The sequence below is a fragment of the Macaca fascicularis genome, chromosome 17 (assembly GCF_037993035.2).
Source record: "Macaca fascicularis isolate 582-1 chromosome 17, T2T-MFA8v1.1".
Taxonomy (NCBI): Eukaryota; Metazoa; Chordata; class Mammalia; order Primates; family Cercopithecidae; genus Macaca; species Macaca fascicularis.
The window spans coordinates 4,543,807-4,570,750 of record NC_088391.1 but is presented as its reverse complement, the minus strand read 5'-3'; the positions used below and the strand labels follow the sequence as shown (position 1 = coordinate 4,570,750).

General features: G+C 46.7%; 1 protein-coding gene and 1 long non-coding RNA gene across 13 annotated transcripts in view; one reads left to right on the top strand and one right to left on the bottom strand.

The window, feature by feature from the left end:
- Positions 1-26,944, bottom strand: part of SPATA13 (spermatogenesis associated 13) — a 327,141-nt gene that overhangs the window by 275,358 nt on the left and 24,839 nt on the right. The window lies entirely within an intron of this gene.
- LOC135968066 (uncharacterized) lies at positions 594-26,859 on the top strand. Of its 3 annotated transcripts, XR_010582506.2 has the most exons (4): positions 594-694; positions 11,231-11,360; positions 21,708-21,787; positions 22,043-26,859. It is a non-coding gene; the product is annotated as an uncharacterized lncRNA (long non-coding RNA). The 3 variants fall into 3 exon arrangements; XR_012426760.1 differs by lacking the exons at positions 21,708-21,787; positions 22,043-26,859 and adding an exon at positions 1,010-1,224; XR_012426759.1 differs by lacking the exons at positions 11,231-11,360; positions 21,708-21,787; positions 22,043-26,859 and adding an exon at positions 1,010-1,861.

Sequence of the window (26,944 nt, the reverse complement as noted above, 5' to 3'; positions counted from 1 at the left end):
GCAACTTACAAAGGGCAGAAAAAGAAACTCACCATCTACAGACCCCTCCAGTCCACGGAACAGCAAGAGACAAAAGGAAGAACCACCAGAGCAAGAACAAATAAACGACCGCTCAAGGCCCAAGAATTCCTATCGAGAGCGAGAAAGAAAAGTGCCCTTTTATGAACTTGGTAATAAAAGAAACCTAAATAAGTCAAAGTGCTTGCCAAGTTTTAAATTCTGACTTGCCAGATGCAGAATTCCGATTCTGCATATTCTCAAGACTCAACTTGTGAGAAGCTGCGAATCTGCTTCCACTGTATTTGTGCTCTGTCAGGAAGGAGGCCCTGAGGCTCTCCCTACTATGTCCATTCCCAGCAGGCTTTCCTCCCGCCGGGAAAGTCTGCAAGGTGGAGCTGTCAACACCAGTTTGGTAAGTGAGTAGTAGCTGGTGGAGGGATGACCAGCAGCTGCAGCCACAGCCAGGCGCAAAGGCAGAATTTAAAGTGGAACAATCAAGACAGTGTTTCTAGTGCTGTGGTGACATCACACACCATGAACGTTTTCTTCATTGTGTGCACGGAGCAGAAAAAGAAATTTTCGCTAATTACAGAGAGGCAGATCAGGGAGCAATCCAGATCTTCTAACAGAAGCCTGCACTCTCCCGGTTTGTGGTGGTGGAAACAATAACTTTTTAAATCGTCTCTGATAGAAGGTATGTGAGCGCTGAAGCAATGACCACAAAACTGCCCCTATTTCCCTGCGGGTGTCACGGGGCTGCCTGTCTGGGCCATTGCTTGGGATGAGCAGGTTTCTCTGGATTTGTGTGCTCCCTTTTAGCCAAGACTAGAATTACCTATGATCGGTGGAATCCAAAGTCCTAAGAGTCCCAGGATTCCACCCAGTTTCTGGGTGTTGTGCTTCCTTATTATAACAGTAACTCCTGTTCTAGTGAGCTGTGAATTAGATCAGAGGTTCACGAGCTCCAGCCCACGGGCCAAATGCAGCCCCTGCTTGTTTCTGTAAACAGAGCTGTTTGGACTCGAGAGGCCAACTCACTTTCCTGTTTGGGGCTGCATTCGTGCAGCAATGGCAGAGCCGAGTCATCACCACAGAGCCCATGTGACCCCGCAGAGCCTCAAATTCTTACTCTCCGCACTTTACCGAAGATGTCTGCTGACCCTGGGTTGGATGCTATCTTACTTCTGAGCACAAACAGAGGTTCCCTGCTGAAGTGCTTCCGTGGTATGTCCTGCTTCCCTGGTACGAACCACTGTGTGCACGGGAGGAAACAGAGTAAGAACTCCCTTCCCAACACAGACTATGTTGGAATATCAAAAATAACCAGAGGGTTGGGACTCCAATGTAAACATAGAAAAGAGGAACTAAAGCCCACTGGCACAATCGAGGAAGAATTTGCTTTTATAGGTGTGGCCTTTTCTGATCCCACTATAGCAGATATTGGGTTTAAAAACTGTAAAACAGACCAGAGTGTATATTTCTTAAAAATCTAGCCTACTTGTTACTAACGTTTTACTGGAGGGAAAGGAGGAGCAATATTTCTGAAGAATGATATATACAAAGACATCCACAGTTTCACTTACAAGTTCTGGGGGTTCATGGGCCCCTAATAAACTAATCCACGAGCCCCAGATTAAAAGACATCGAGATGGTCTGGGCCAACATGGTGAAACTCTGTCTCTACTAAAAATACAAAAATTAGCCAGTTGTGGGGGTGTGCACCTGTAGTCCCAGCTACTCAGAAGGCTAAGGCAGGAGAATCACTTGAACCCAGAAGGCAGAGGTTGCAGTGAGCTGAGATTGCACCATTGCACTCCAGCCTGGGCAACAGAGTGAGACTCTCTCTCAATAAATAAATAAATACATAAAAGTACTAGTCAAGAACCTGTTTTCAATTAGCTTAATTAAAAATTAGCAAATGGTTATCTGCCAGTTAATTTAAAATTGACAGCATCGGACAGGTGTGATGGCTCACGTCTGTAATCCCAGCACTTTGGGAGATTGAGGTGGGCAGATCAGAAGGTCAAGAGACTGAGACCATCCTGGCCAACATGGTGAAACCCCATCTCTACTAAAAATACAAAAATTCGCTGGGCGTGGTGGTACAGACACGCCTGTAGTCTCAGCCACTCGGGAGGCTGAGGTTGGAGAATCGCTTGAACCCAGGAGATGGAGGTTGCAGTGAGCCGAGATTGTGCCATCTCAATCAATCAATTAATAAAAACTGACAGCAATTACTAAGGGCCAAATGAGTGGTACAGACAATAACGATATCTGAATTGAGAAAAGAAAGAGATAATTCTTGTTTAGTGAGGGCAGCCTTCACAGAAGAGATGCGATTCGTCTATGATCTCACAGAATTGCGAAGTTTTAGACAAGCAGGAAGGAGCAGCAGGGCTGGGCTGCAAATGTCTTCAAGGCTGAGAGAGATCTTGTCCTTGGGTGTATCCCTGTGGGCCCCAGGTGGTGGGGGAGCTAAAACATCCCTAAAAGTCACCTAAAGAACGTTCAGGTGTCTGTTCCAGATTCTACAGTGTACCTAACCAGTAAGAACCCACACTAGAAAACTCAAGCTAACCTGCCATTATTTAAAAAGTCTGCTTACCTACTCCTCCTTATTCCACTTCCATACCTCTTTGAGGCCAGACATTCTTCCTCTACTTCAGCCAAGGCAACACATTGTAACAAACTCAGCCTAAATGCAAGCAGATAAGGACAGTCCAGCTGTCTTCCACTAATCCTGAGGCCAGGGAGATTTGCAAAACACCAAAACACTGTCGTTCTTCTTACTCATTGTCTTTGGGGCTTTGGAAAATGTAGTTACTTTCATAAAAATAAGGAATTTATGCAATGGAATTTTTATTGTGCTTTCAAAGTGAATATGTATTTTTGAAACTTCTCAATTTTAATTTCTAGTGTTGTAAATATTAGTAGATCTAGCCCATCAGAAACAAAAGGTACATAGGATCCTCTCTCTCTCTCTCTCTCTCCTCTCTTTCTTTCTTTCTTCTTCTTTTTTTTTTTTTTTTTTTTTTGAGACAGGGTCTTACTCTGTCATCCAGGCTGGAGTGCAGTGGCGTAATCTTGGCTCGGTACAGCCTCAGCCTGCAGGCTCAAGCGATTCTCCAGCCTTAGCCTCCTGAGTAGCTGGGACTACAGGCGTGAGCCATGATCACCCAGCTAATTTTCATATTTATAGTAGAGATGGGCTTTTCCCATGTTTGTCAGGCTGGTCTCAAACTCCTGACCTCAAGTGATCCACCCGCCTCGGCCTCCCAAAGTGCTGGGAGAACAGGTGTGAGCCACCTCGCTCAGCCAGATCCTCCGTTTTTGAGAGCATAAAGGGGTCCTGAGACTCCAAGGTTGAAGAGAACCACTACTTTATATAAACTAAGTACAACTCAATGACATGCCTCCTGTGAATCAGGTTTTTCTGGCCTGTTTTTCTCATGTGTGTTTTATTTTTTTCTGAGTTAGGCTGTGTGCCCAGGAACCCAGAAAACCAGCCTGTCCTTGTGGCCTGTAAAACTCCTAACCTTCTGTTCCAAGTCTCCACGGCCACAGCTAAACGAAGGGGTTTAAGAATACCATACAGACCAGGCACAGTGGTTCACACCTGTAATCCCAGTACTTTGGGAGGCCAAGGCAGCAGATCACTTGACCCCAGAAGTTCAACACCAGCCTGGCCCACATGGCAAAACCCGTCTCTATTAAAAATACAAAAATTAGCTGGTTGTGTTGGTGCACACCTGTAATCTCAGCTACTCGGGAGGCTGAGGCGCGAGAAGTGCCTGAATCTGGGAGGTGAAGGTAGCAATAAGCTGAGATGGCACCACTGCATTCCAGCCTGGGTGACAAGAGTGAGACTTTGTCTCAAAAAAAAAAAAAAAAAAAAAAAAAAAAATATATATATATATATATATATAAAAAACATAAATTGCCCCAAAATGTGACGAAACTTTTAAATATGAGTAAACCTAAATGTGCTCACTCCATGGGGGTGGCCCTGCCCTAGTGGCTTGCCAGAGTCCAAGGTCCAGTTTTCACTCTTACAATTCAGTTTAGTTGAGTGAGTAGGTCTAAGACTTAATATTTGTTTTCTATTAATAGTCACCAACACTGGGAATCCTGGGGCATTTGATAAAGTCCTGGCCAGGGAGAATTACTCATTTATTTGTCTCACTGATTTTGGGTAGATTGGAAAGGTTTGTGTAATACAATACTTTTCATGGAGACAATAAAAATTCAGACTTTTTTCTAGATACATAAAGCATTAGTTTAATTTTTTTAAAAGATATGTTAGGAGGCTGAGGCAGGAGAATGGCGTGAACCCGGGAGGCGGAGCTTGCAGTGAGCCGAGATGGCGCCACCGCACTCCAGCCTGGGCGACAGAGTGAGACTCCGTCTCAAAAAAATAAAAAAATAAAATAAATAAAATAAAAGATACGTTTCTCAGAGGCCTGCACTAAGTCCTTTGATGTTAGGTAGCAGGTGAAAGTCCCCAGACCTACAAGGTCTGAGTATCATTTGAAAGCAAGACCACTCAGCTAACCTCCACACTGTGTGTGAAGCCACCAAATTGGACAGAACTGCTCAAAACATAGAATTTCAAAAATCTAATGAAAATGAAACAAAAGCAGTCAATAGAAGAAAAAAAGCCATCGAGTCAGGAGACATGCATGGAGAGGCTCCTCTGTGTGTGTTTCTGATCGGGCTAGAGGGGCGCATTGCGTTTCCCTCTGTTCTTGATGGCCAGACCCTCGTGGCATCAGAGATGAGCTCTCCTTTTCCATTAACGAGTATGCAAATACTGGCTGTGCGCAGAGGTCTCTCTGGTGCCTTCCCCCACCCAGAATATTCTGCTAACCTCTTGGTTTCGGCTCAGACTGGGAAAGTGTTCTCATGAACCCTGACCTGGAAGAAGACCCTGAGGAGAACCGGGGCACACAGCAGCCGTTCCAGGCCTCAGCTTCAAGGGGGCTCGCGAAGGTTCTGGATCCTTGCCCAGCCTGCACTGGGGACCTGGTGTGGCACTGAGTGGCTGTGAGTGCTCAGTGTCCCCCATCTCGTGCTAAGCACAGTGAAGGAGGGGGAGATTGCGCAGTGTGCCGATGGAGCAGTCGCCTTCACCTGGCTGCGTGTCCCTCCATCATGTGGCAGGTGAGCCCTGCCATCCAGCCTGTGCCACTGCCTCAGGAAGTCAGTGCCAGGGGAAACGTGGGAAAGGGAAAGCAGGAGACTGGAGCAACTTTTTGGCTATTAGAGCTTATTTGGCTTTTGTCACGTATCAACAATCATCTTTTTACTAACCAGAAAAGAAGGCCATAGAGTTTTTCTGTAGCAAGTCACTGTTTATGGAAGAGGAGACGCTTTATCTGCATCGCAGTTCCGAAGATTCCACTCTGTTCCAGTCATTGTTGTGGGCGCACTTTCGACATTTGATTAAGAGCCGTAAGGGTGGCTTCCTCCACCCACAGGAAAATTCCTTTGAGGACTCATGAGACCATCGACATTTAGCAGCTGTTTGAAAGACTGTTTAGACTCCTGGGATGATGCTGGGGAATTCCTGGAATTACGGTCTTGGGCAGGAAGGGAACTCAAGTAGGAAAGTCAGCAATCTAAATTTCAAACCCCGGGAACCTTCTTTGTATATAACCTAATGATCTCCTTCGCTCAACACAGTGCTTGCTGAGTGAAGGAGTGTAATGGAAAAGAAAGTTAATAATCCCTTGAGCTCTGGATCAAAAATAAGGTAGGAGACCAAATTTTCCATCAAACTGGTTGGGTCCAATCACTTAATGCGAAATGCTCACTTCAGGGTCTGTAGCACTTGTTGATTAATGTACCTAACAGATCTTAATAAAGTGATCAATTCAAGCACTGTCTTCCCAAATTTTATATATATTTAACATATATTGCTGCATGACAAACCAGACAACACTTAAAAGTTTAACGCAACCGTTTTATTATTCCCCCAGAGTTCTGTGTGTGGACCATGGTCACTTGGGCCCTAGTCTTGTGATGTCACCTGGACCACAGTCATTGGGAGGTTCACCAGGTGGAGGCCTCCATGACAGCTCAGTCCCATAGCTGCCGGTGGGTATGGCATCTATACGTGGCTGCTTGTATGTATGGCCTGGGATTTTCACAGCACAGCAGCAGGGTCTGAGAGGCAGAGTCCTAGGAGTGATTGTCCCCAGAGAGCAGAAGCAAAAGCTCTCATCAGTCCTCTAAGAGACTGGGCTGACAATGGGCACAGCACCGTTCTGCCATCATCTGTGGCTTAAAGCATTCACAGGGCCAGGCTAAATTCAGGTTGTGGGAAGATAAACTCCACTTCTCAATGGGGAGAGTTCAAAGCAACTGTGGCCGTCTTTACCCCATCAGCTTTCTTGCCAAGAAATAGAGCTCTGCATGACACATCAACTTTCATTTATTTAACATTTATCTCAAAATACATGAGTTATCTGGCAAATAATATCACATTCATAATAAAATTCTAAGAAATTAGCATCCTATACTTTATTGGGCATTGTTCATGTTTTATATATATATATATATATATATATTTTTTTTTTTTTTTTTTTTTTTTTTTTTGAGACAGAGTCTCACTCTTGTCGCCCAGGCTGGAATGCAGTGGTGCCATCTCGGCTCACTGCAAGCTCCTAATGCCTTATTTTCAACCAAAACCTTCTATACTCTCCATTACCGCAGAAAGGATAGGAAGAAGCATAAAGGAAACCCAACATATTTGTAATGACTCCTTGTGAAATCTCTGGCAGAGACAGAGCTGAACTGATTCCAACAACATTCCATTTCCTGCTAATGCCATATGAGTGGTTGTTAAGAGTAATACCATGTGGATTGTTAAAGAAGAAATGTTTCTATGACACTTGTGACAGCACAGTGAGAGAGAATTTATTCAGGACCACTGCGATGGGTATAGGGACCACTGCGATGTGGTCTTGCCATGGCGGGAGAGAGCAGGCTCGATGCTGAATAGAGCACAGGCAAGTGGGAATTGATAGCCAAGGAGCAGGGTGGGAGTCAGCGGACAGACCACTACTAAGAGGAAATGTCAGGGTGAGTGGGGCTGTAGCTGAACCAGCCTACCAGAATTCTTGCTGAAGAAAACTCGGGTGATCAGACGTCACCCGGGGGATGGTGGAGGATAATCAGATATTAAGCATGGGGTGTTCTTACTAAACTGACGTACCAGCGTTCTTGCAAAAACGGAATTTACAAGGAACTAAACAGATGGGTGTAGCAGAAGATTCAGAAGCTTGACTACAGTTTGGCCAAGCAAAGAATCATTGTCAGAACTTAGAACACAGAGGACAACTGTGGTTGAAGAATTATCCAAAAATGAAGGAAAACGTTGACCCAAAGAAGGAACTCACCTAATGTGATAACTTGTAAATATGGTACAGAGAATATCTTGGAAATCCAGAAGGTGTCCAAAGTCAATATCCTCTGCTCTGAAATTAACTGCAGAATGCTGGATGTAGATATAAGAAAGATAATTTTCTAGTGTTGACTGAGGATTGTTTAAGGGAGAGAGAAGGTCCAAGATTATAAATTCCCCAAGGGCAGGTCATATGAGGTCTTAGCTATTTTTGCATCTACAGTGCCTGACATAAGCTCATGGCCTCCACCTTCAAAGCCAGCAATGTCAGATCGGGTTCTCACACTGCATCTCTCGGGCCTCCTGTCCAGCCTCCCTCTTCCACTTTTAAGGAGGCTTGTGATTACACTGGGCTTTCCAGATAATCCAGGATCATCTCCTTATTTTAGGATCAGCTGATTAGCAACCTTAAGTCCATCTGCAACCTAATTCTTCTTTACCATTGAAAGTAACATATTCACAAATGCCAGGGAACAGGACATGGACATCTTCCAGGGACTATTATTCGGCTTGCCACACTATGAAACCACCCTCACTATTCCCTACTTTTCTATTTAAATTATAAAATAAAAAGTAAAGTATCCAAATCAGTTATATCTTCACTCCAGAGAAATGAATTTACTGAGCTATGCCTTAATGTCAACAGCTTTCAAAGAAGATTCAAGTGCATTTGCATCTACACCATGGAATACTATGCAGCCATAAAAAGGATGAGTTCATGTCCTTTGCAGGGACATGGATGAAGTTGGAAACCATCATTCTGAGCAAACTAACACGAAGACAGAAAACCAAACACTGCATGTTCTCACTCATAGGTGGGAACTGAACAATGAGACACAGGGTGGGGAACATCACACACCGGGGCCTGTCGTAGGGTGGGGGGTTGGGGGAGGGATAGCATTGGGAGAAATACCTAATGTAAATGATGGGTTGATGGATGCAGTGGGCCAGCATGGCACATGTATACCTATGTAACGAGCCTGCATGCTGTGCACATGTACCCTAGAACTTAAAGTATAGTAATAAAAAAAGAAGATTCAAGTGTATTTGAACAAACTCTATATAGTTTTTTTTTAGAAAACGGAAACTGAAGTTTTTGTCCAGCACATGATCCAGTGTTTCTTCTTCTACAAGAGCCTGCCTCCTACATTTTGCTTGAGTCTAATTCCAGGAAAACTTATGTTTCTGCAGAAGTAGTCATCAGTGAAAACAACATGGCCCACAATGGTGACCCCAAATCCTCCCACATGCTGCCAGAAAACATAAGAGCTAAATTCATTCCACTTCCTGTAGATGCTTTCTTTTTGTTTTAGCTCCAAAAAAAATCTTACTTTAGTTTTTAAAAATTGTGGCGGAAAACATATAACTTAAAATTCACCATCTTAACCACTTTCAAGTGTGCAGCTCAGTAGTGTTAAGTATATTTTCGCACTATTTTGTAAGAGATAAGGTTTTTGCCTTGCAAAACTGAAACTCTGTACTCATTAAATAACATTACTTTAAAAATTTAAAGTTACTTCTAGCATGCTAAGAAGTACACATTTCTATCTTAAAAAGAAAATGGTTTTCAATTATTTTCAAAGTTTTACAAGTGCTTTATCAGCTTCAGAATACTGCAGTTAAGAAACATTAAGATTTTTCGCCGGGCACAGTGACTCACGTCTATAATCCCAGCACTTTGGGAGGCTGAGGCTGGGTGGATCACCTGAGGTCAGGAGTTCGAGACCAGCCTGGCCAACACGGTGAAAACCCGTCTCTACTAAAAATACAAAAATTAGCCAGGCGCGATGGCAGGTGCCTGTAGTCCCAGCCACTCAGGAGGCTGAGGCAGGAGAATTGCTTGAATCTGGGAGGTGGAGGCTGCAGTGAGACGAGATTGCACTCCAGCCTTGGATAGATAGAAAAGAGAAAAGAAACATTAAGATTTTCCAACAACTGGCCAGGCGCGGTGGTGGCTCACGCCTGTAATCCCAGCACTTTGGGAGGCTGAGGTGGGCGGATCACAAGGTCAGGAGATCAAGACCATCCTGGCTAACACAGTGAAACCCCGTCTCTATTAAAAATATAAAAAATCAGCCGGGCGTGGTGGCGGGCACCTGTAGTCCCAGCTACTCGGGAGGCTGAGGCAGGAGAATGGCGTGAACCCAGGAGGCGGAGCTTGCAGTGAGTCGAGATCACGCCACTGCACTCCAGCCTGGGCGACTGAGCGAGACTCCGTCTCAAAAAAAAAAAAAAAGGTTTTCCAACAACCTTCATAGAGCATGACTTCAATTAACATCTGGTGAATAATGCCCAATGCGCAGCAAATACATTCACAGGTTAAGAAGAGATCATTTGGTCAAATGTTGACATTCAAAACAATTAGAGACAAGTGAGTCCTTGGGCATTTATGTGTGATTACCATGCAGCCCAACCTGGCTTTTCTGCCTGATACTGGCTTTTAATTTTTATAGTTTTTGTTAAGAGACAAGGTCTCGTTCTGTCACCTGGGCTGGAGTAGAGTGGTACAATCATAGCTCACCGCAGCCTCAAACTCCTGGGCTCAAGTGATCCTCCTGAGTCAGCCTCCCAAGGAGCTGGGACTACAGGTGCAAGTCACTGTCTGCCCAGGCCTGATAGTCTCTCAATCATCTTTACGCAAGCTATGCTTTGAGCAAACTGGCATCTTCAGGATTCTCCAACCTTCTTTCCTTATGCTGTGCTCCACACTCGGAATACTCCCCACTCTCTGTCAACTCCCAGAAATGCTCCAGCCCTTCTTAGAGGCCAGCTCCTCTCTCCTGCCTCTCCTGATACTTTCCTCTCTGTGAAAACTCAATACACTTTTCTTACATATTGTGATCTACTTTATAATGCAGGTGCGCGCACACATGCACACGTTTATGAGTCACTCAAATTATTTATCTATTGAGATGGAGTCTCACTCTGTCGCACAGGCTGGAGTGTAGTGGATCGATCTTGGCCCAGTGCAACCACCGCCTCTTGGGTTCAAGCAATTATCTGCCTCAGCCTCCTGAGTAGCTGGGATTATAGGCACCCACCACCACGCCCATCTAATTTTTGTATTTTTAGTAGAGACAGAGTTTCACCATCTTGACCAGGCTGGTCTTGAACTCCTGACCTTGTGATCCACCCACCTCGGCCTTCCAAAGTGCTGGAATTATAGGCATGAGCCACCTCTCCCGGCCCAAATTATTTATTTTTATGCCCCTTTTTAGCATAAAGTGCCTTGTAAATAATATGCACTAAAAAGTATTTACTGAATTTAACTGAAGCGTCTCTTAATTAACTGCATAACTTTTGCTTTAATATAAATGAAAAATCATACTACTGTTCATCACAATGTAAGTTAAATTTTATAGATGGATTATCTGAATAGTTCAGCCTGATTGACTGTTAAAGGTCAAACACAATTCATTTAAGGTTCAACAGCTCCCTCTCACGGCCTCTGAGGGAAACTGGGTTTGTGGGCCAAGAATGGTTTCCGACTCAAATGGACTGTGAATCCGCTTTTAAAATACTAATATATTCTACTTAAGCATTAATGAAAAATTTGATTAAGGTTAAAAAACAAAAAAAGTTTTCATAAAGTCACATGTATGTAGCACTGTATTTTTGCCTTTTTCATAACTTAGAACAATGTCAACTGCATATTAGTTAGAAGTTCAAGCACTCTAACTATAAAACGAAATGCTCAAGTTTAAAATGGAACAACTTAAAACAAGGAACTAAGTAAAATACCAAAACATTAAAACACACAGGTCTCAACAAAATCCAAATTCCTCAAGCCATCATCCCAACTGTTGGTGTGTTTCGTGCCAACAGGGAGAGGCTGTGTGTGCAGGTGGTTAAGTCTGGCTGCTGGTGAGGCCTGGTGCTCTGAGGTAGACTTCCTAAGATAGAAGCTGGAATCTGCACCTCACGCAACGATGTCAAATAAAGACAGAGCTTAAAGGTAAGTTTCAATAACTGTAGATGTCTGAATTCTCACATGGGGCAAAGAGGTGTGGCTGGCCTGAAAAGCACAGGAAGACTCCAGGGGGAGAGATAATTCTCACCCTGCCAGTCTTCACCGGCACGTTGAAATCTACCCCTGTGATTGCTAATGTGACCTCGTTGGTAACAGAAGCTTTTCCTAAATACGAAATGGTTCTCTACCCTTGGATTCCCATTGCTCTATAGAACCTCTAAGCCGCCTAGGATTCCAACAAGTATTTCCAAATGTCCTTTTTTTTTTTTTTTATAGTGGTTTTCCCCTATTTTATTTTTTAAATAAAATCTGACCTCAGATAAGCATTTTCATTAACGATATTTATTCTAATTATAAAGTACTCACAAGAGGAAGAAAGAGAATACACTAGTAATATTCTGCTAAAGAAAGTTTTCTAGCTATTTGTCATGTGACATTAAAAATGCTTTAAAATACACATACACATAAATATTTGGCTAGGTAATGGATTTTAAAGTTCACAAACAAAACATAATTACAAAAGTATGCAGCAATTTTAACTAGCTCCACTGCTATTCAACTATACAGTATGTTATAAAACTATATACTGTTTTTCTTTTATAAATAAGAATCATACAACTCGGAGCCCCTTCTTTAGACACGTTCACTTTCCCTGAATATCAACCAAATTCTAGTATGTCTGTTGAGATCCACCCAATCAGATATGCCTCAGTATTCTTCTGCATCTTATGTATTTAAAATGTCCTAAAACAGACCAAGTAAGTTTTTCACACTTTGCCATAATTTTTTCTCATGAGTGTGCACTAAATGCTTGTGAAGTAAGACACAATGTATGATTGATAATCCACTCACATGATATGCAAAACATTGGGACCTAAATGCTGTGATGTAATTCTTCTCACAAACAAATGTGAATAGTTAAAAATTTCAAAGAAAAATACATCAGTTAAGTAAAATACATGAAAAATGGCGAGTGGAATGTCAATGTCAGGTGAGGCCTATGGTGCAGATCAGTAGCTAACTCTCTGCTGAAACTTCAAACAAGCAGCCACTTGCCTCGCCAATTAGCTGTGCCTCTGTGTCGTCATTGGCTATTAATGGATAGACCTCTCAGGTTTTCTGAGGCCTAAATTATGATCTCAAATTAAATTATCTAAATTTTGTATTGTCTAGCTCGTTAAAGCTTTTCAGAAGCTGCGATCCACTTTAATTAGAGAAAAAGGAATTTAAAAAGATATTTCATTCATTACCTAAAAGACCTTCCTCAGATTCTTTACTTGTCTTTAGTTGGGTCCAACAGGTAAATCATGGTTACAAATAATGCTAAGATGGACAAAACTATCTTTTGTAACATTTCTATCTGTCCACCAGAAAAGATATTTTGACCTTACAACTGTGAAGTGGTTCGTAATACAGTTTAATCTACAACAGGACTTAAGTATGTCATATTTATGAACACATGTGCACATTTATATTAAAATGTGTTAAACTCTAAGGTTATATTCATCCAATAACAAACATACAAAACCCCAAACACTCCCAGGTTTTTATCACAATAAACTATCTTAAAATGTAAGACTCTCACGATTGGCTTTCCACAGGTGTAAGGTGATTCATTTCTTTTTTTTTTTTTTTTTGAGACAGAGTCTCGCTCTGTCGCCCAGGCTGGAGTGCAGTGGCCGGATCTCGGCTCACTGCAAGCTCCACCCCCCGGGTTCCCGCCATTCTCCTGCCTCAGCCTCCCGAGTAGCTGGGACTACAGGCGCCGCCACCTCGCCCGGCTAGTTTTTTGTATGTTTTGTATGTTTAGTTTCACCATGTTAGCCAGGATGGTCTCTATCTCCTGACCTCGTGATCCGCCCGTCTCGGCCTCCCAAAGTGTTGGGACTAAAGGCTTGAGCCACCGCGCCCGGCCAAGGTGATTCATTTCTATTTGCTTCCAAAATACAATCATTCCCAAGTTTGCCTATAAATGGATTGACCACACTAGCAGAACATTGAGTAGCAACAGTGCAGATTAATAAAATCCATGTAGGGTCTAAAATTATGCTAAGAGAAGGCCTCACTTCACAAAGGAAGAGGTCATGTCAAATACCTTGACAGAGGATATGTTCTGAAAGTCAAGAAAAGTGTGACACTATCAAATTTCTAGTGATTATACAGTACGTTACAGAGGTAACCCGGATTACGGAGTTAACATACAGATTATACGATCTGCAAATAGAGGTAGGATTTAAAGGAGAAAGAAGGAGGAAGGAGAGGGAAGAACCGACCCAAGGCCCTTCTTCCTGGGTTTCTGTACCAGCTACTCTTGAAGACAAGCTCCGGAAAGGAAAAAATATATGTGTTGTTTTAGTGCACAGATGTGTGGAAACAGGTTAGGTGAGGTTAAATCAGAATGCCAGACAGGGTCTATCTGATCTAAAACATAGAAACCAAAATGTATATACACCTATGTGTATATATTTTACATATACATATATATAGACACAAACATAGACACACATACACCTCTCACGTGGCCTTAAGAGCAGAATTTTAGAGCACGGAGAAAAGCTCTGCCCCAGAGATTTGGATCACACATCAGCCCCACGGTCTGGACTGTGCACTGTAAAGCTCTGAGCCCTGGGTTTCAAATCCTCTGGATTCAGGTCAAGCACGTGGGCTTACATAGGTTATGGTTCGGGTCCACCACTCATTTGCTGCATGCCCAGGCAAATTATTCTACTTATCGGATGAGGATAAGAGCAGAATTGTGAGCATTAACTGAGTTACTGTCTCAGAGCAGTGCCTGGCACGTGTGAGCATGTGTAGACACATGCTGTTATTTCGGGGATTTGTTCTCTATTCGCTAACTCAGGAGTGCTCGCTCATCGACTGATGTTACCTCAGCTCTCACAGGAAGGATGCCTGCCCCCGACCCTGTCACCTCCTCCCACACTTCGGGCGCTCCTCTCCACCTCCTGCCTCCCTGAGGATGCTGAGTCTGTGTTAGGCCCCACTTGGTGTTCATCACACCCTCCATGGGCTCCACCATCCACTGTCATTCAGTAACTAAAACTGTATTTACTGAAGGCTGGGCACGAGCCTGCGCGGGGGCAGTGCCGTCCTGCACCAGCCCTGGGTTCTCTGCACCCTGGGATTTGTCAGGCCCATGTTATCGTGCAGCAGTCAGGCCTGGGGGGCAGAGCCACCACCCTAGTGCTGAACTGGGGCACAATGCATGTCCCAGAGTGTCTTCCAGGGGCTCTGCTCTGCACAAGGACAATGAAACTTCTGGAAGAGAACACTGGGGACACGCAGCTCAGGAGGACTGAGAGCCAGGAAGGAGAGGGAGCGGCAAGGTGCCCCCCACCAGCCTTGCAGGCCACGCCTGGGCCCTGGACACTGAGCCTGCTTAGGAAGCGTCAGTGGGGGTCAAGGTGAAGCCAGTGGCCCTGCTTGGCGGTGGGCAGAGAACGGGTACCTTTGAGCCTAGCAAGGTGGGTGTGGCCTGCATCACAGCTGCCCAGTCACCAAAGGACGCTCCCAATCCTTCCAGCAAGAACTTGAGAAACGTGAGAAGTCGATTAAAATTGGTCTGACATCCAGGGTGATGTCAGAAATGCGAAGACATCACATCTGGAGCCACAGGGAAGTGGTGGCTACTGGGAAACAGCCCTCCCAGCTTCTGGAAGATTCGCAGCTGCTTCCTGGAAAGTCCAGGGCCACGTCCTGGAGGATGGAGTGCTCTGAGGGTGGGCAGGGATGCACCCCCACTGGCCTCCACCCCTCACAGGAGCAGCCAGGAGCGGGGCTGAAGGACAAGCCACAAACGTGATGGCGGGCAGGACTCAGGGGTGTCTGAGAAAGATGCATGTGGAGGAACAGGGCTCTGCCATTTTCCCTGTGGAGCTCAGAACCACGCCATGTGTCACTTTGGCTCACACCATCGCCCCCCAACACACACACTGCGTACCCGCCACGTCACTGTGGCGCCAAGGAGCCGCAACATCTGAGAGCAGAAGGACGAAGGACAGAAGCACGTCGCTGAAACTCAAATCCCACTGCCTGAGGAAATGCCTCTGTGTTTTAAATTATCTCTAAGAACCAATGACTTTATTTTGCTGATTTAGGTGTGGTCATGAGGGGACTATGGAGTGTCACCAGCCGAGGCTCACCCTGGCATGGTTTGGCTGGAAAGGCCCCAGAAACGGTGGTCCCAGGAAGGGGAGGGGGAGCCTGCCAGGGGTTGCCCCAAAGGAGAAGGATCAGGAAGGCCGGGGGTGTCTGGGCTGGTCTGACCTTCTGGGTGATGGCAGGGAAAAACCTTCTGGAATGAACCATTAGCAGAAAAGAAGCCCCAGGAGTGGGCAATGGTGAGAGTGAAACAGAGGGGACAAGGTGGCCCCGGCTCAAGGTCAGGCCTGACTTGGCTCACAACAGGGTCATATTCGTGTGTTTTATTAAATCACTGCCAACAGAGAGGGGATGCCACAGGAGAAACAACCTCGGAAGCAGGGCTGTCTCGGAAATTAGTTTTTCCTCACATGGACTTTGAAGAAAGGGTTTTCTGAAAATGTACAGTCCAGCTAGTTCCTCTCAGTGAAAGGTAAATTGCTAAGGCTTTTACTTAGGTTCTCTGAGTATTTGGGAAAAAAATTAAATAATGCCATGTGTCTATTTTGGAGTAAACTGGTTTTCGGCGATGTTTTTGCTTATAATGCTTGATGCTTGTTGGATCTAGTCCTCTCTTTTTTTTTTTTTTTTTTTTTTTTTTGAGACGGAGTCTTGCTCTGTCGCCCAGGCTGGAGTGAGCAGCGCGATCTTGGCTCACTGCAAGCTCCGCCTCCCGGGTTCTTGCCATTCTCCTGCCTCAGCCTCCCGAGTAGCTGGGACTACAGGCGCCGCCACCACGCCCGGCTAATTTTTTTTTGTATTTTTAGTACAAATGGGGTTTCACCGTGTTAGCCAGGATGGTCTCGATCTCCTGACCTCGTGATCCGCCCGCCTCGGCCTCCCAAAGTGCTGGGATTACAGGCATGAGCCACCATGCCCGGCTACTCCTCTCTTAAGAGTCACAGAGGTTATTGTTTACCATAAAAACCCAGAAAGTGCCAGAAACGGAACCTGGATCCCAGAACTACAACAATCCTGTGGAAACCTTAACTGAAAGGAAGAAGACAGGAACTGAAATAACTTGTGTGCATAACAACCTTAATTCACAACTGAAATCAGGATTTGTTTCCTCTCATCAGTTTCACTAAACCACTTACCGTCCTTTTAAAGGAAGTCGTTAAATAACAATAGTAAACTTTAGGGGAAGACATATGCAATTTTGTTACAAACTAACAGACCACAGGATGAAGGCCTTTACCTGGATGATCCATTTGCACTCAATGACTAGTAAATATATTTTCTCTTTCTTATGATTTTCAAATATTATTTTCTTTTCTCTAGCTTACTTTATTGTAAGACTACAGTATACAATACATATAACATGCAAAATACGTGTTAATCTACTGATACATTATCAGTAAGGCTTCTGGTCAACAGCAGGCCATTAGTAGTTATGTTTTTGGGGAGTCAATGTTATATGCAGGTTTCGACTGCATGGGGGAAGGGATGTGTTGATGCCCCTGAGTTGTCAACTGTAGTTACGATGAGGTCATTAGGGTGAGACCCTAATCCAATATGACTTGTGTCCTAATGGAAAGGGAGACTCTGGACACAGACACGCACACAGGGAGAATGCAACGTGGAGACTGGAGTTATGCTACCAAGAGCTGGGAGAATGGCTGGGGCCTGACCTTCCCTGGCACCTGCAGAGGAAGCATGGCCCTGCTGACCCGATGGCCTCCAGCCTCCAGGACAGCGAGGCAAACGATTTCTGTTGTCAAAGCCCCTCAGCTGTGGCACAGCAGCCCTAGCAAGCAAACACAGCCCCTTTGCGTGACCGGAGTTTGGAGGCTCTGACTCTAGCAAACTCCGGGCTTGCACACGGGGTCAGTACAGCACAAAAGCTTAAAACAGGCTCTGCAGTCACAAAGGCCTACAGTCCATTACCTGCTCCCAATAACCTCACGAACAACGTGACCGGGCTGAGCTCTGATTTTCTCGTGGGTCAAACGGCCATGACTGTACGCAGCACCCAGCCTTCAAGGTTTTTAGAGGACAAAATAAACGGACACACGTGGCACTCCTAGCCTCGCAGACTGTTGACAGCCTGGTCTTCTGGAGCAGAAGAAAAAGTGGATTAAAAAAAGACTGTAAGGGACAAGGAGCAAGTGGGTGGGAAGAAATAAAAGCGATGGGTGTAGGTTACTCTTTCAAAACACTTTCTCGCAAAAGGCAAATTAGAGATGAGTAAGATCTTGGAAGCATTCACAAGGTCAAGGAAAAAGTAACTTTTTAGGGTAAGGGGGACTTAGGCTTGTGTGTAGATTTCTTGTCCCCATTCTCAGAGTAGGCAGAATCCTGGGCATCGTCCCCAAGCAGTGTCCCAGGTATGGGGGCAAGGCACAAGGGTGAGGGGGCTGCCCATGGGCCCCAGAGCTGGGACAGACCAGGAGGGAAACTGAGCAGCAAGTGGGAGAGGATCGCCGGCCCAATGGTGAGGGATGAGAGGAATGGGCTGGCAGTGGGCATGCAATGCTGTGGAAGGCAGGGTGTTCAGATGAAATGAGAGTTCCACTGACAGAGCGGGAGCTGAGCTGAGAAGTTCCTTGAGAGAAGCAGCATGAAACAGTGCAGCATGCGTGGGGAGACAGGAAGAGCTCTAAGCCCCTTTCAGTGGGAGAAGAGGAGGCTATGTTTTTCAATGTCTGCACAGGTTGCCATGTACCCCCCACCCTGGCTCTGGGCTCAGCTACATGGGCTGCAGCCTGCAGGGTATTAGCAAAGGGGTGACAACGCGCCCTTGGAAAGCTCACACAGTGTGGCTTTGCTAGCTCCCCACCCTGCCGTCACGGTGAGAAGGTGTTGGGCTCGCCTGCTGGATGAGGGAGACTTGCGGCCCAGGTGCACTCTGCCCCCAGCCACAGCCAGAAGAGTGCCAGCCACAGGAGGGAGCCCAGCCCAGGCCCGTGAGAGCCCCGACCTGCAGACACATAAACCAAACACACACCACTGTCTGCAGCCGTGGGGTTCAGGGTGGTGTTCTGGGCATTGCTGTGGCAACACTGACTGATGCAGTGGGCATGACTGCTCCTCTGCCTGTGCCATTCCCAGCAAGGCAGCTGCTGTAATCACAGGCTTGGAGCCTGCACTCCGCCCACACACGTGGAGGTCGGCTACGGGAGACGGGGAGGGAACAGACTCCAGGAGCTAGTTAGGGCAGAAAAAGATCAACCAGGGGAGCCCCTGAGAGGGGAAGACCATGAACTTGATCATGAACTTGATCAACATGGCCAACTTGAAGGGCCAAGTGAGAAGCCTATCAAAATTGCCATATGCCTGTCCTCTCCCACTCCTCAGAGACAGTAGGCACAGCCTGTCTCTGTCCTGTTGTACTAGAGGGCACCCCAGCGGTGTACCTGGGTGGTGTGTACTCCTCAAGACACTGACCAACCAGGAGCATCTGCTGCTGATGTCCCCCTGCCTGGGGGCAACCCTGACCAAAACAGATGAGAGTTTCATCCATGGGCTGCCCTATGCCTCGGAGGCTAAAAGTATTTTGGTCCTTCAGTGGAAAGCAGTTGTGTGTGCTGGAGGAGTCCCTAGACCCTTCTACCCGTGCGGGAGGGTCTGGCTGTGCTGCAGGTGACAAGATTCCCCAGGAAGGAGACTGATACATCACAGGCTGGTCACACACCTGGCTTCTTGGCAGTGTGTTTGCCAGTGACACAGGTCCCTCACATCCCTGCTGGGGCCCACGGTCAGATGCAATGGCTGCTACAAACCACTGCCTTCATCTTCTCAGTGAGTCATTGGTAAGTTCCGTTTAGGGTGGTGGGCAAGCCCTGGTCCCTGTGGCTGTGAGTTTTACAATCCGTGGGGGGAGGCGGAGGTACACATTGAAGCCTCCGCTGCAAGTCTAAAGAAGGCTGAGCATTCTGGGTCTGTGGGGTTCATCCCTCATGGTCCCCCAAGTTTGCCTGTGCAGGTGGGATCTGCCCCTAAGTTCCAGGCCATCTACCCAGGCTAGCACCAGCAGGCGCCTGGACTGATGGCTGCTTGGCCAGAGCTGAATACTACGTCCTCTGCATGTCCCCTGCCAGGAAGGATGTTGGAGACTCCCAGGCTCTTGTTCTGTGGTGGAGTTAGAGCCTGGTGTTTTCAGCCACGCCAACAGAAGAAAGCAAGACAGGGCCAGTGCCTTGTTGATGGATCTGAGGGTCCTGGTGCATGGGACGTGCTGCTGTGTGTCCATATCAGGCCCATCAGGGGCATGGCCGGCCCACAGCTGGAGGGCATCGGCCGGCCAGGACAGGGAGCGTGGTAACAGAATTCCAGGTTCTGTCCTCACCAGCAGGGACACTCTCAACCACCTGCAGCTGGGTCGCCACGTTCTCCAGGAAAGGGCAGCAAGCCAGACCTTCCCAGCACTGTCTCAAGGATCCCTGAGTCCTCAGCAGCACTTGGGCCCAGACCAGCTGCGGAATGTGAGACAGCATGAGATGGCCAAGCCGGCCGGCACTGCCTCAGAAATGAAGGGAAGGGAAATTCCGAGAACCAGGTGCTCAGGGTGGACGCCCACTCTCCTGGGAGGCAGGTGGGAGCTCCTGTGCTGATCCAGGCTGGGAGGTGGCACCCAGGCAAGATGGGCCCGGCTGGGCTGAAGCAGCCTTGTTCCCCTGCAGGGTGACTCTACGGGGAGGGCCCACGGCCAGGTGGTCAGGTCCTGGGGAGGAACCAAAGCCAAGGTTGCAGAGGAGTCGGCCAACTGCAGAGTGCAGGCACATCCCAGCGGGAGGGGTGCAGAGGGAAAGACAGAAGAAAGCAGGAAGGCAGAGAGGGCACATTCCTCTAGGACAATCCGAGGGGGTCTCTATCCCTTGGGACCTTGGTCACCAGTGGGACAAAGCATTTGGCAACCATTTGACATGCTAGAATGGCAAACCACTCCTAGAACCAGGTGCTCAGGGTGGATTCGAGGAATGGTTTGACAACCAGCACGTCCCACGCACCAGGGCCCTCAGACCCACCAACAAGGCACTGGCCCTGCCTTGCTTGCCAAGACACCAGCCAGGCCTTGGGTGAGTTGTCCCCTGGAGGAGCAGGAGGGAGGGAAGACTGGGGAGGAAGACTCATGGGAGGAAGAAAGGTGGGAGGAAGGAAGTGGACTGCTGGGAGGAGAAGCAGATCCAACTCAGGCCACAGGTGGAGGAGCTTCCAGGCAGGAGGGACCAAGGGACTGTGAAAAGAAAATAAATCTTGGGACCCCGAAATCACTAAGCCCAAGGGAAAAGTCAAGCTGGGGTTAGGACAACCTCCCTCCCATTCTATTCCTAAATAACATAGCTACAAAGATGGGGGAAGAAAAAAAAAAAGCTACATACCTCCCTCACAATATGCTCACAAGGAAACCCCTCAAGATCTTTACTCTAAAACAATTCTGCTGAATTTCACTTTGGTGATGTAAATTGATAGCTTATCTTCATAGATGCCGAACAAAGAACAGAACTCAAGGTCATCTGTCTGCTCGTCTGAGGAAATGCGTATCTGATGGCTTCCTCTGCCCTACTGTTTATGTAAAAACGCAGATTCACTGAGCCAGACTAAGAACTGACTACTCCTCTATCCCCTCTCACATATAAATTGTGTATTCAGTGAAAGGCTGATCATAGATCAAAAAATAATGCAACTGTTTATCTCTTATCTACCTATGACCTGGAAGCCTGCTCCCCACTTCAAGTTGTCCCACCTTTCAGGACAAAACCAGTGTACATCTTACATGTATTTGACTGATATCTCATATCTCCCTAAAATGTGTAAAACCAAGCTTTACCCTAACCGCCTTGTGCACATGTTGTCAGGGCTGCCTATAAACCAAAAATAAAATTGTAAGCCCCCCAACCATCCAAATGGATGTCTCCTCTTGGCCTAGGGCATTCCAAAGTTAACCCGAAGAAGATATTCAGGCCAGGATGGAAGGGAGGTAAGACAAGTCTCATTATACCCTCCTCCTTTTTGGAATTCAAAAAAAGCTGACCAGCGTTCACATCAACAGACCTTAAGTCTGATAAGAAACATTTGCAATCTGTTCTCTCTGAAGGCTGCTACCTGGAGGCTTCATGTGTTTGATAAATCTTTGGTCTCCACTACCCCTTATCATCCTAACCCAAACATTCCTTTCTATCGACTCCAGGTCTTTAGATAGTAACCTAACTCTTTCAATCAATTGTCTTTCAGAAAATTTTAAAATCTACCTATGACCTGGAAGGATCCCACACCCTGCTTCAAGTTGTCCCATCTTTCCAGACCAAACCAATGTACGTCTTATATGTCTTTGACTGAAGTCTCATGTCTCCCTAAAATGTATAAAACTAAGCTGTAGCCCAACCACCTTGGGCACATGTTCTCAGCATCTAAGGGCTGTGTCATAGGTCATGGGTCACCCATATTTGGCTCAGAATGAATTTCTTCCAATATTTTGCAGAGTGTGATTCTTTTTCATTGATAGTAACCTTGGCAAAATAAGCTTTCTAAATTGATGGAGACCTATCTCAGATACTTTTGGTTCACAGGACGGTGGCAGGAGGGTGGCCCTCCCTGCTGGACCAGCTGAGCCTCTCACTTCCATGTGGTGATGTCTGGGATGCACTGAACTAAACGTGTCAGCTCCAGGAAGAACCAGAGCAGAGTTTAGGTGGGGAGAGCAGGCTGGCTGAGGTTTTCGGGGTACCCTCAGCCCTGCCTGGCAGAGTTCTTGGGTACCCACAGCAAAGAGACCTACCCCACATGATGGATGGCACGGCCCTGGCAGTGGAGTGCCCGCTGACTGAGGCCACTGCTCTGCACCTCTTGTGCTGCTCCTTGTTCCTCATTCTGTTTGGCAAGAGCAGCCCCCAACCCCCGCACTTGGTCCCAGAGCTATGCCTTCCCCCTCTTCTTCCTCCTCGGCGGAATGGCTGTCTGGAGCCCGTGGCTCGTTCCATCAGCGAGTCATTTTCATGGACAGGAGCTGCAGAAGATAGGCCTGAGGGCCACTGGGGGAGGGGCAGTGAGGTGGGCATACCTGGCGGTGGGCAGGGAGCTGGCGGCCAAAGGTTTCCAGGGCTCTGCCAGGTGACTCACGGCAGACTCACCTCTGCCTTCCTCAGCTGTCCCAGGCCTGCTGCCTCCTCCAGTGTTCCCTTCCCTTTGTATTAAACACAGCTTCAGTCCACACTCTAGATTGTTCTTTTTTTTCTTGATCTCTCTCTCTCTCTCTCTCCCCCACTCCCGCCCCACCTTCGCCTGCTCTCCTGCTCCCTACCTCTTATCTGAAGTCACCACCACCAAGGCCGTCCACCTGGAGAGCTGCCGAGGGGCTGGGGGCACCGCCCTCTTTCATGGTGGCCAATGATGAAGGCACTAGGAGCTGCCCGCTTGCATCTTTGAGGGGCCTTTCCTCTGACCAGAGGCTGGCCCTAAACATGTCACTCAGTAGAAGGGTAATACTCTGCACAGGACTCAGCCTCAGGGCCACCAGGCAACCGGCACAGGCCCTTGCAACGTGCCGGCACAGGACAGGCACTGACAGAAGTGACTACAGTGCCAGAGGCCAGCTAAGGGCCAGCAGGAAGGTCACACTCAGCCGAGGGGACACTGGACGGGAGGCCTTGTGCACAAGCTGGCCTTCAGACTGCATCCTAGAGGAAAGGGGGCTCCACACGGAAGGAAGGAGGGGTGCAGGATGGGGGAGGCTGGTCCACAACGACAAAACTGTGACAAGCCCAGGCAACGCCACAGCACCCTCCTCCCAGAGAGGGGCTTGTGTTTATTGCCAAGCGAGGGCGTCCTCTCCCTCTACACCATCGACGTGGCTTCCCTGCGCTTTTAAGAGTGAAATCCCACAACAGCAGCCCTTGTCAGAAGCTGGCACACGAATGCAAGGGCAGCAGGAGCTGGGGCTGCGTGTCCCGGTGCTCTCCCAGCTCCACCACGTGTAGGCTGGCCTCGCTGCAACTCAGTTCCCCAGCTATTAAACGGGACCGTGGCCATGCAGGCCCCTGAGATGACTGTGGTGACCAAATCGGCTGGCACCTCCCAGACTTAGTGCCCAGTCAACCACACCTGCGACTGTGATGAGTTAGTACTTGGGCCTGCCTGGCCTGGCCTCTGTTCGCTCCTCTGCCCCACCTCGTGCCCTGAGCCTCCCAGTTTGCTGAGCTGCTTTTCCAGTTCTTTCGCACATCACATTAGATGGAATGGGGACATGCTGGAAACCTTTGTCTCGTAGCTGTCTGAAACCGTTGCTCATTTATACTGTGTACAGACTTTTTTCTATCACATTTGCAATCTCAAGAAGCCTCATGTTATGAAATGCTTGAGGTGCCACAAAGGCCCTGTGTGTTTACCTACTGATGAGTTAGTTGATCTCATGAACACTCAAGAGTGACAACTTGTGAACACTGGGAATAAGAAAACTTTTAATACAAAAAACGACTAATGAACACTGACATTTAAACTTACCCTCTATACCCTCCCGGTTATGCTTTAACATGTCAATTATTCATCTCTCACCTAATAATAGAATGATGGTGGTTACTCACAAAGCGGCTGTCCCGCCTCTGCAGCTCACACTGGAAACTGCAGGAACAGAGCAGGCACCTCCGGCGGCTCGCAGCCCAGCCGGTCTGACCCTGGCCTTTTCAGGGGATGTCTCCTATCCAGAAGCTTGGGGCCAAACAGGGTAATTGTGTAGCAGAACAGGTGATGACTATGCAAGAAACAGTACGGTCTTTTAGAAGATCAGCTCTAAAGGTCAAGGGGGCGGACGTCTTTATTAAGAAGGGAAAAAAATGTCAGCTATGCTGCTGTGTGCAGAAAAAGGAATCCACTCCTCCATTGACAAAAATGCCCAGACTGCATCGTGCTGAGCCTCAGATCTAGCTTTCAGGGTCGTGGCAAATCTAAAAGCACATGCATTCCTCGGGAAATGCCCCTCTACAGCTTGTGTGTTCTCTGACCCCTTTACATGACATGTACCAGCTGTTCTTCACATTCTTTGAAAGACACTTTCATGAACTCAGATGTCCCCCATCCCTCTCCCACCCTCCGTCCCCACACCTAAAATTCATGAGTTCATCCCTTCACCAGGGAAGAAAGCTGTATAATGGCCCTTTTTCACCAAGGATTCCATATTCCCCAACGCATCCTTAGAACTGTAGCTTCCATTCTCTCCCTGCATACACTCCATTTCTCCTACTTAAATATGAGCTCCTGTCCTGGGCTTACCCTTCTAGCCACCAGGTAAGCACTATATTCCTGAGCTGCTTCTGTGGTCTAAGAAGGAAGGCAACCCTCCAATCCGTTGAAGATCTCCAATTCTCGCCTCTAAGCATACAAATATCTTTTAGGAATGTGGCTTCAAAATCCATCCAGATTTAGTAAACATGGTAAAAATTTAAGAATTAAAACAGTTTTGAAATGTGAGCACAATAGCCAGGCTGCCAGAGAACAGAATTTATTTGCAATTAAATGCTGATGTGGTCTTCCAGCATCTGTTAACTTCTCCCCTAGACACTCAGAGAAAGCAGAGTTCGTCCAAATTAAGGACTCTCAGAAAAGTACTTACTCTGAGAAACTCTTAGATCTTTTAAAATGGAAAGCAATGCGGCAAAGATAACCTATATGTCATGAAAAAGTAGCCGTGTAAAAGGGAACATAGATTCATTTTCAGATGTGCATCAATGAATTCATTTGATTTATAGATTGTGATGATAATAGAAAAGCTAAAGTCAATAGGTTCACTTTAAGCTTTCGCTGCAAATCTGATAATGGGAAGGGTGTGTGGTTCAATGTGGGGGTCTCAGGTGGTTGGCATTTTGTTATCTGAGTGTGCTTTTGCGTCTTACTAGCAGCCTAATGTCACTGTAGACTCTCCCGCGGGTTTCAGGGATACTGTGACTGAACACAATTTGGATGATGAATCGTACGGAAAGTACATTTTCAGCCCTGTGTGTATGGAGCAGTCTCGGAATTGATTTAATTGACGCACTGTGCTGACCATTCCCCCGTCGTCTTGGGGCAGGGTCTGTTGCCCACAGCCGGCTCCAGGGCACCCGATGGAACTCCCAAGGAAGAAGCACCTTCATACGGGGGTGGTCCCAGCCTCCCTGAGTCCTGTCTGCACCCCTGAGAGGGGCCCCTCACCCCTGGATGGCCACGGAGCTAATTTTCCTAAATAACTAGAGAGCCGGGGAATAAAAAAATACACTGTGGTCCATCCAACCTGGATGAGAGAAATTTAACAGTAAGTAAGTATAGTTACCACGTTAACTGTAAACACTGCCGTAAATGGTACCTGTTCAAAGTGCGTAGATAGGTGTTGGTACAAGGACTGGGATTTCACACTTAACTCTTCACAGACGGATGTCTGCAGAGTAGGATTTTGTGTATCTGCTTTTAAATTCATCTTTCTAATAATTCATCTTTCTTTATGTAATTTATAAAATGGCGGTTCATGATGCTTTGGAGATTTTTTAAAGCCGCGTCTCGCCAAAGACAGAGACATGCTACCCTAGGGAGGAACCTAAGTCCCTGAACAACCTTGAGGACACACCAAAGCCCAGGACTGCCCACCAGGAACTATGCAAGGAGACAAGAGTCAACTTCTATATTTAAAAGACAATAGGCCGGGCGTGGTGGCTCACGCCTGTAATCCCAGTACTTTGGGAGGCCGAGGTGGGCGGATCACAAGGTCAGGAGATCGAGACCACGGTGAAACCCCGTCTCTACTAAAAATAGAAAAAATTAGCCGGGCGCAGGGGCGGGCGCCTGTAGTCCCAGCTACCCGGGAGGCTGAGGCAGGAGAATGGCGTGAACCCGGGAGGCGGAGCTTGCAGTGAGCCGAGATTGCGCCACTGCACTCCAGCCTGGGCGACAGAGCAAGACTCCGTCTCAAAAAAAAAAAAAAAAAAAGACAATAGTAGTAAGTACCGTTTCTGTGTGTACGTGTATGCAGCAACTGTACAAAACAATGCTGCGGGAGGAGGGCGAGCGTGGCTCAGAAGGAACTTCTGCGGTATTTGTTCCTGTTTAATGGATTCTGTATTTGCTGATGTATATTGTGCTTTTTTTCATGTCTCTAATATTGTATTAAACATGTGAATTAAATCAAGTACAGAACAAAAAGAAAGTATTTTAAAATCATTACTACAATGGATAATGGCTGATGTATAACGTAAAGACAAATACTTTTGCAAATATTTTGCATTAGTTTAAAAAATGGACTTTGTACAGTCCTAATACTCTGCTTCAATCTAAAATTGCTTGAAATGCATTATATCCAATAAAATCTGTATTCATTACTACTAATATAATATGAAAAGAACTGAATACATGATGAAGATTCTAATCTTAGTTCTGTTTCTTTTAAAATCCTAGGTTTTCTTAAGAACAAATTGTTATCATTAAAGCCTCTACGTGCTTCCAAAGAAAAA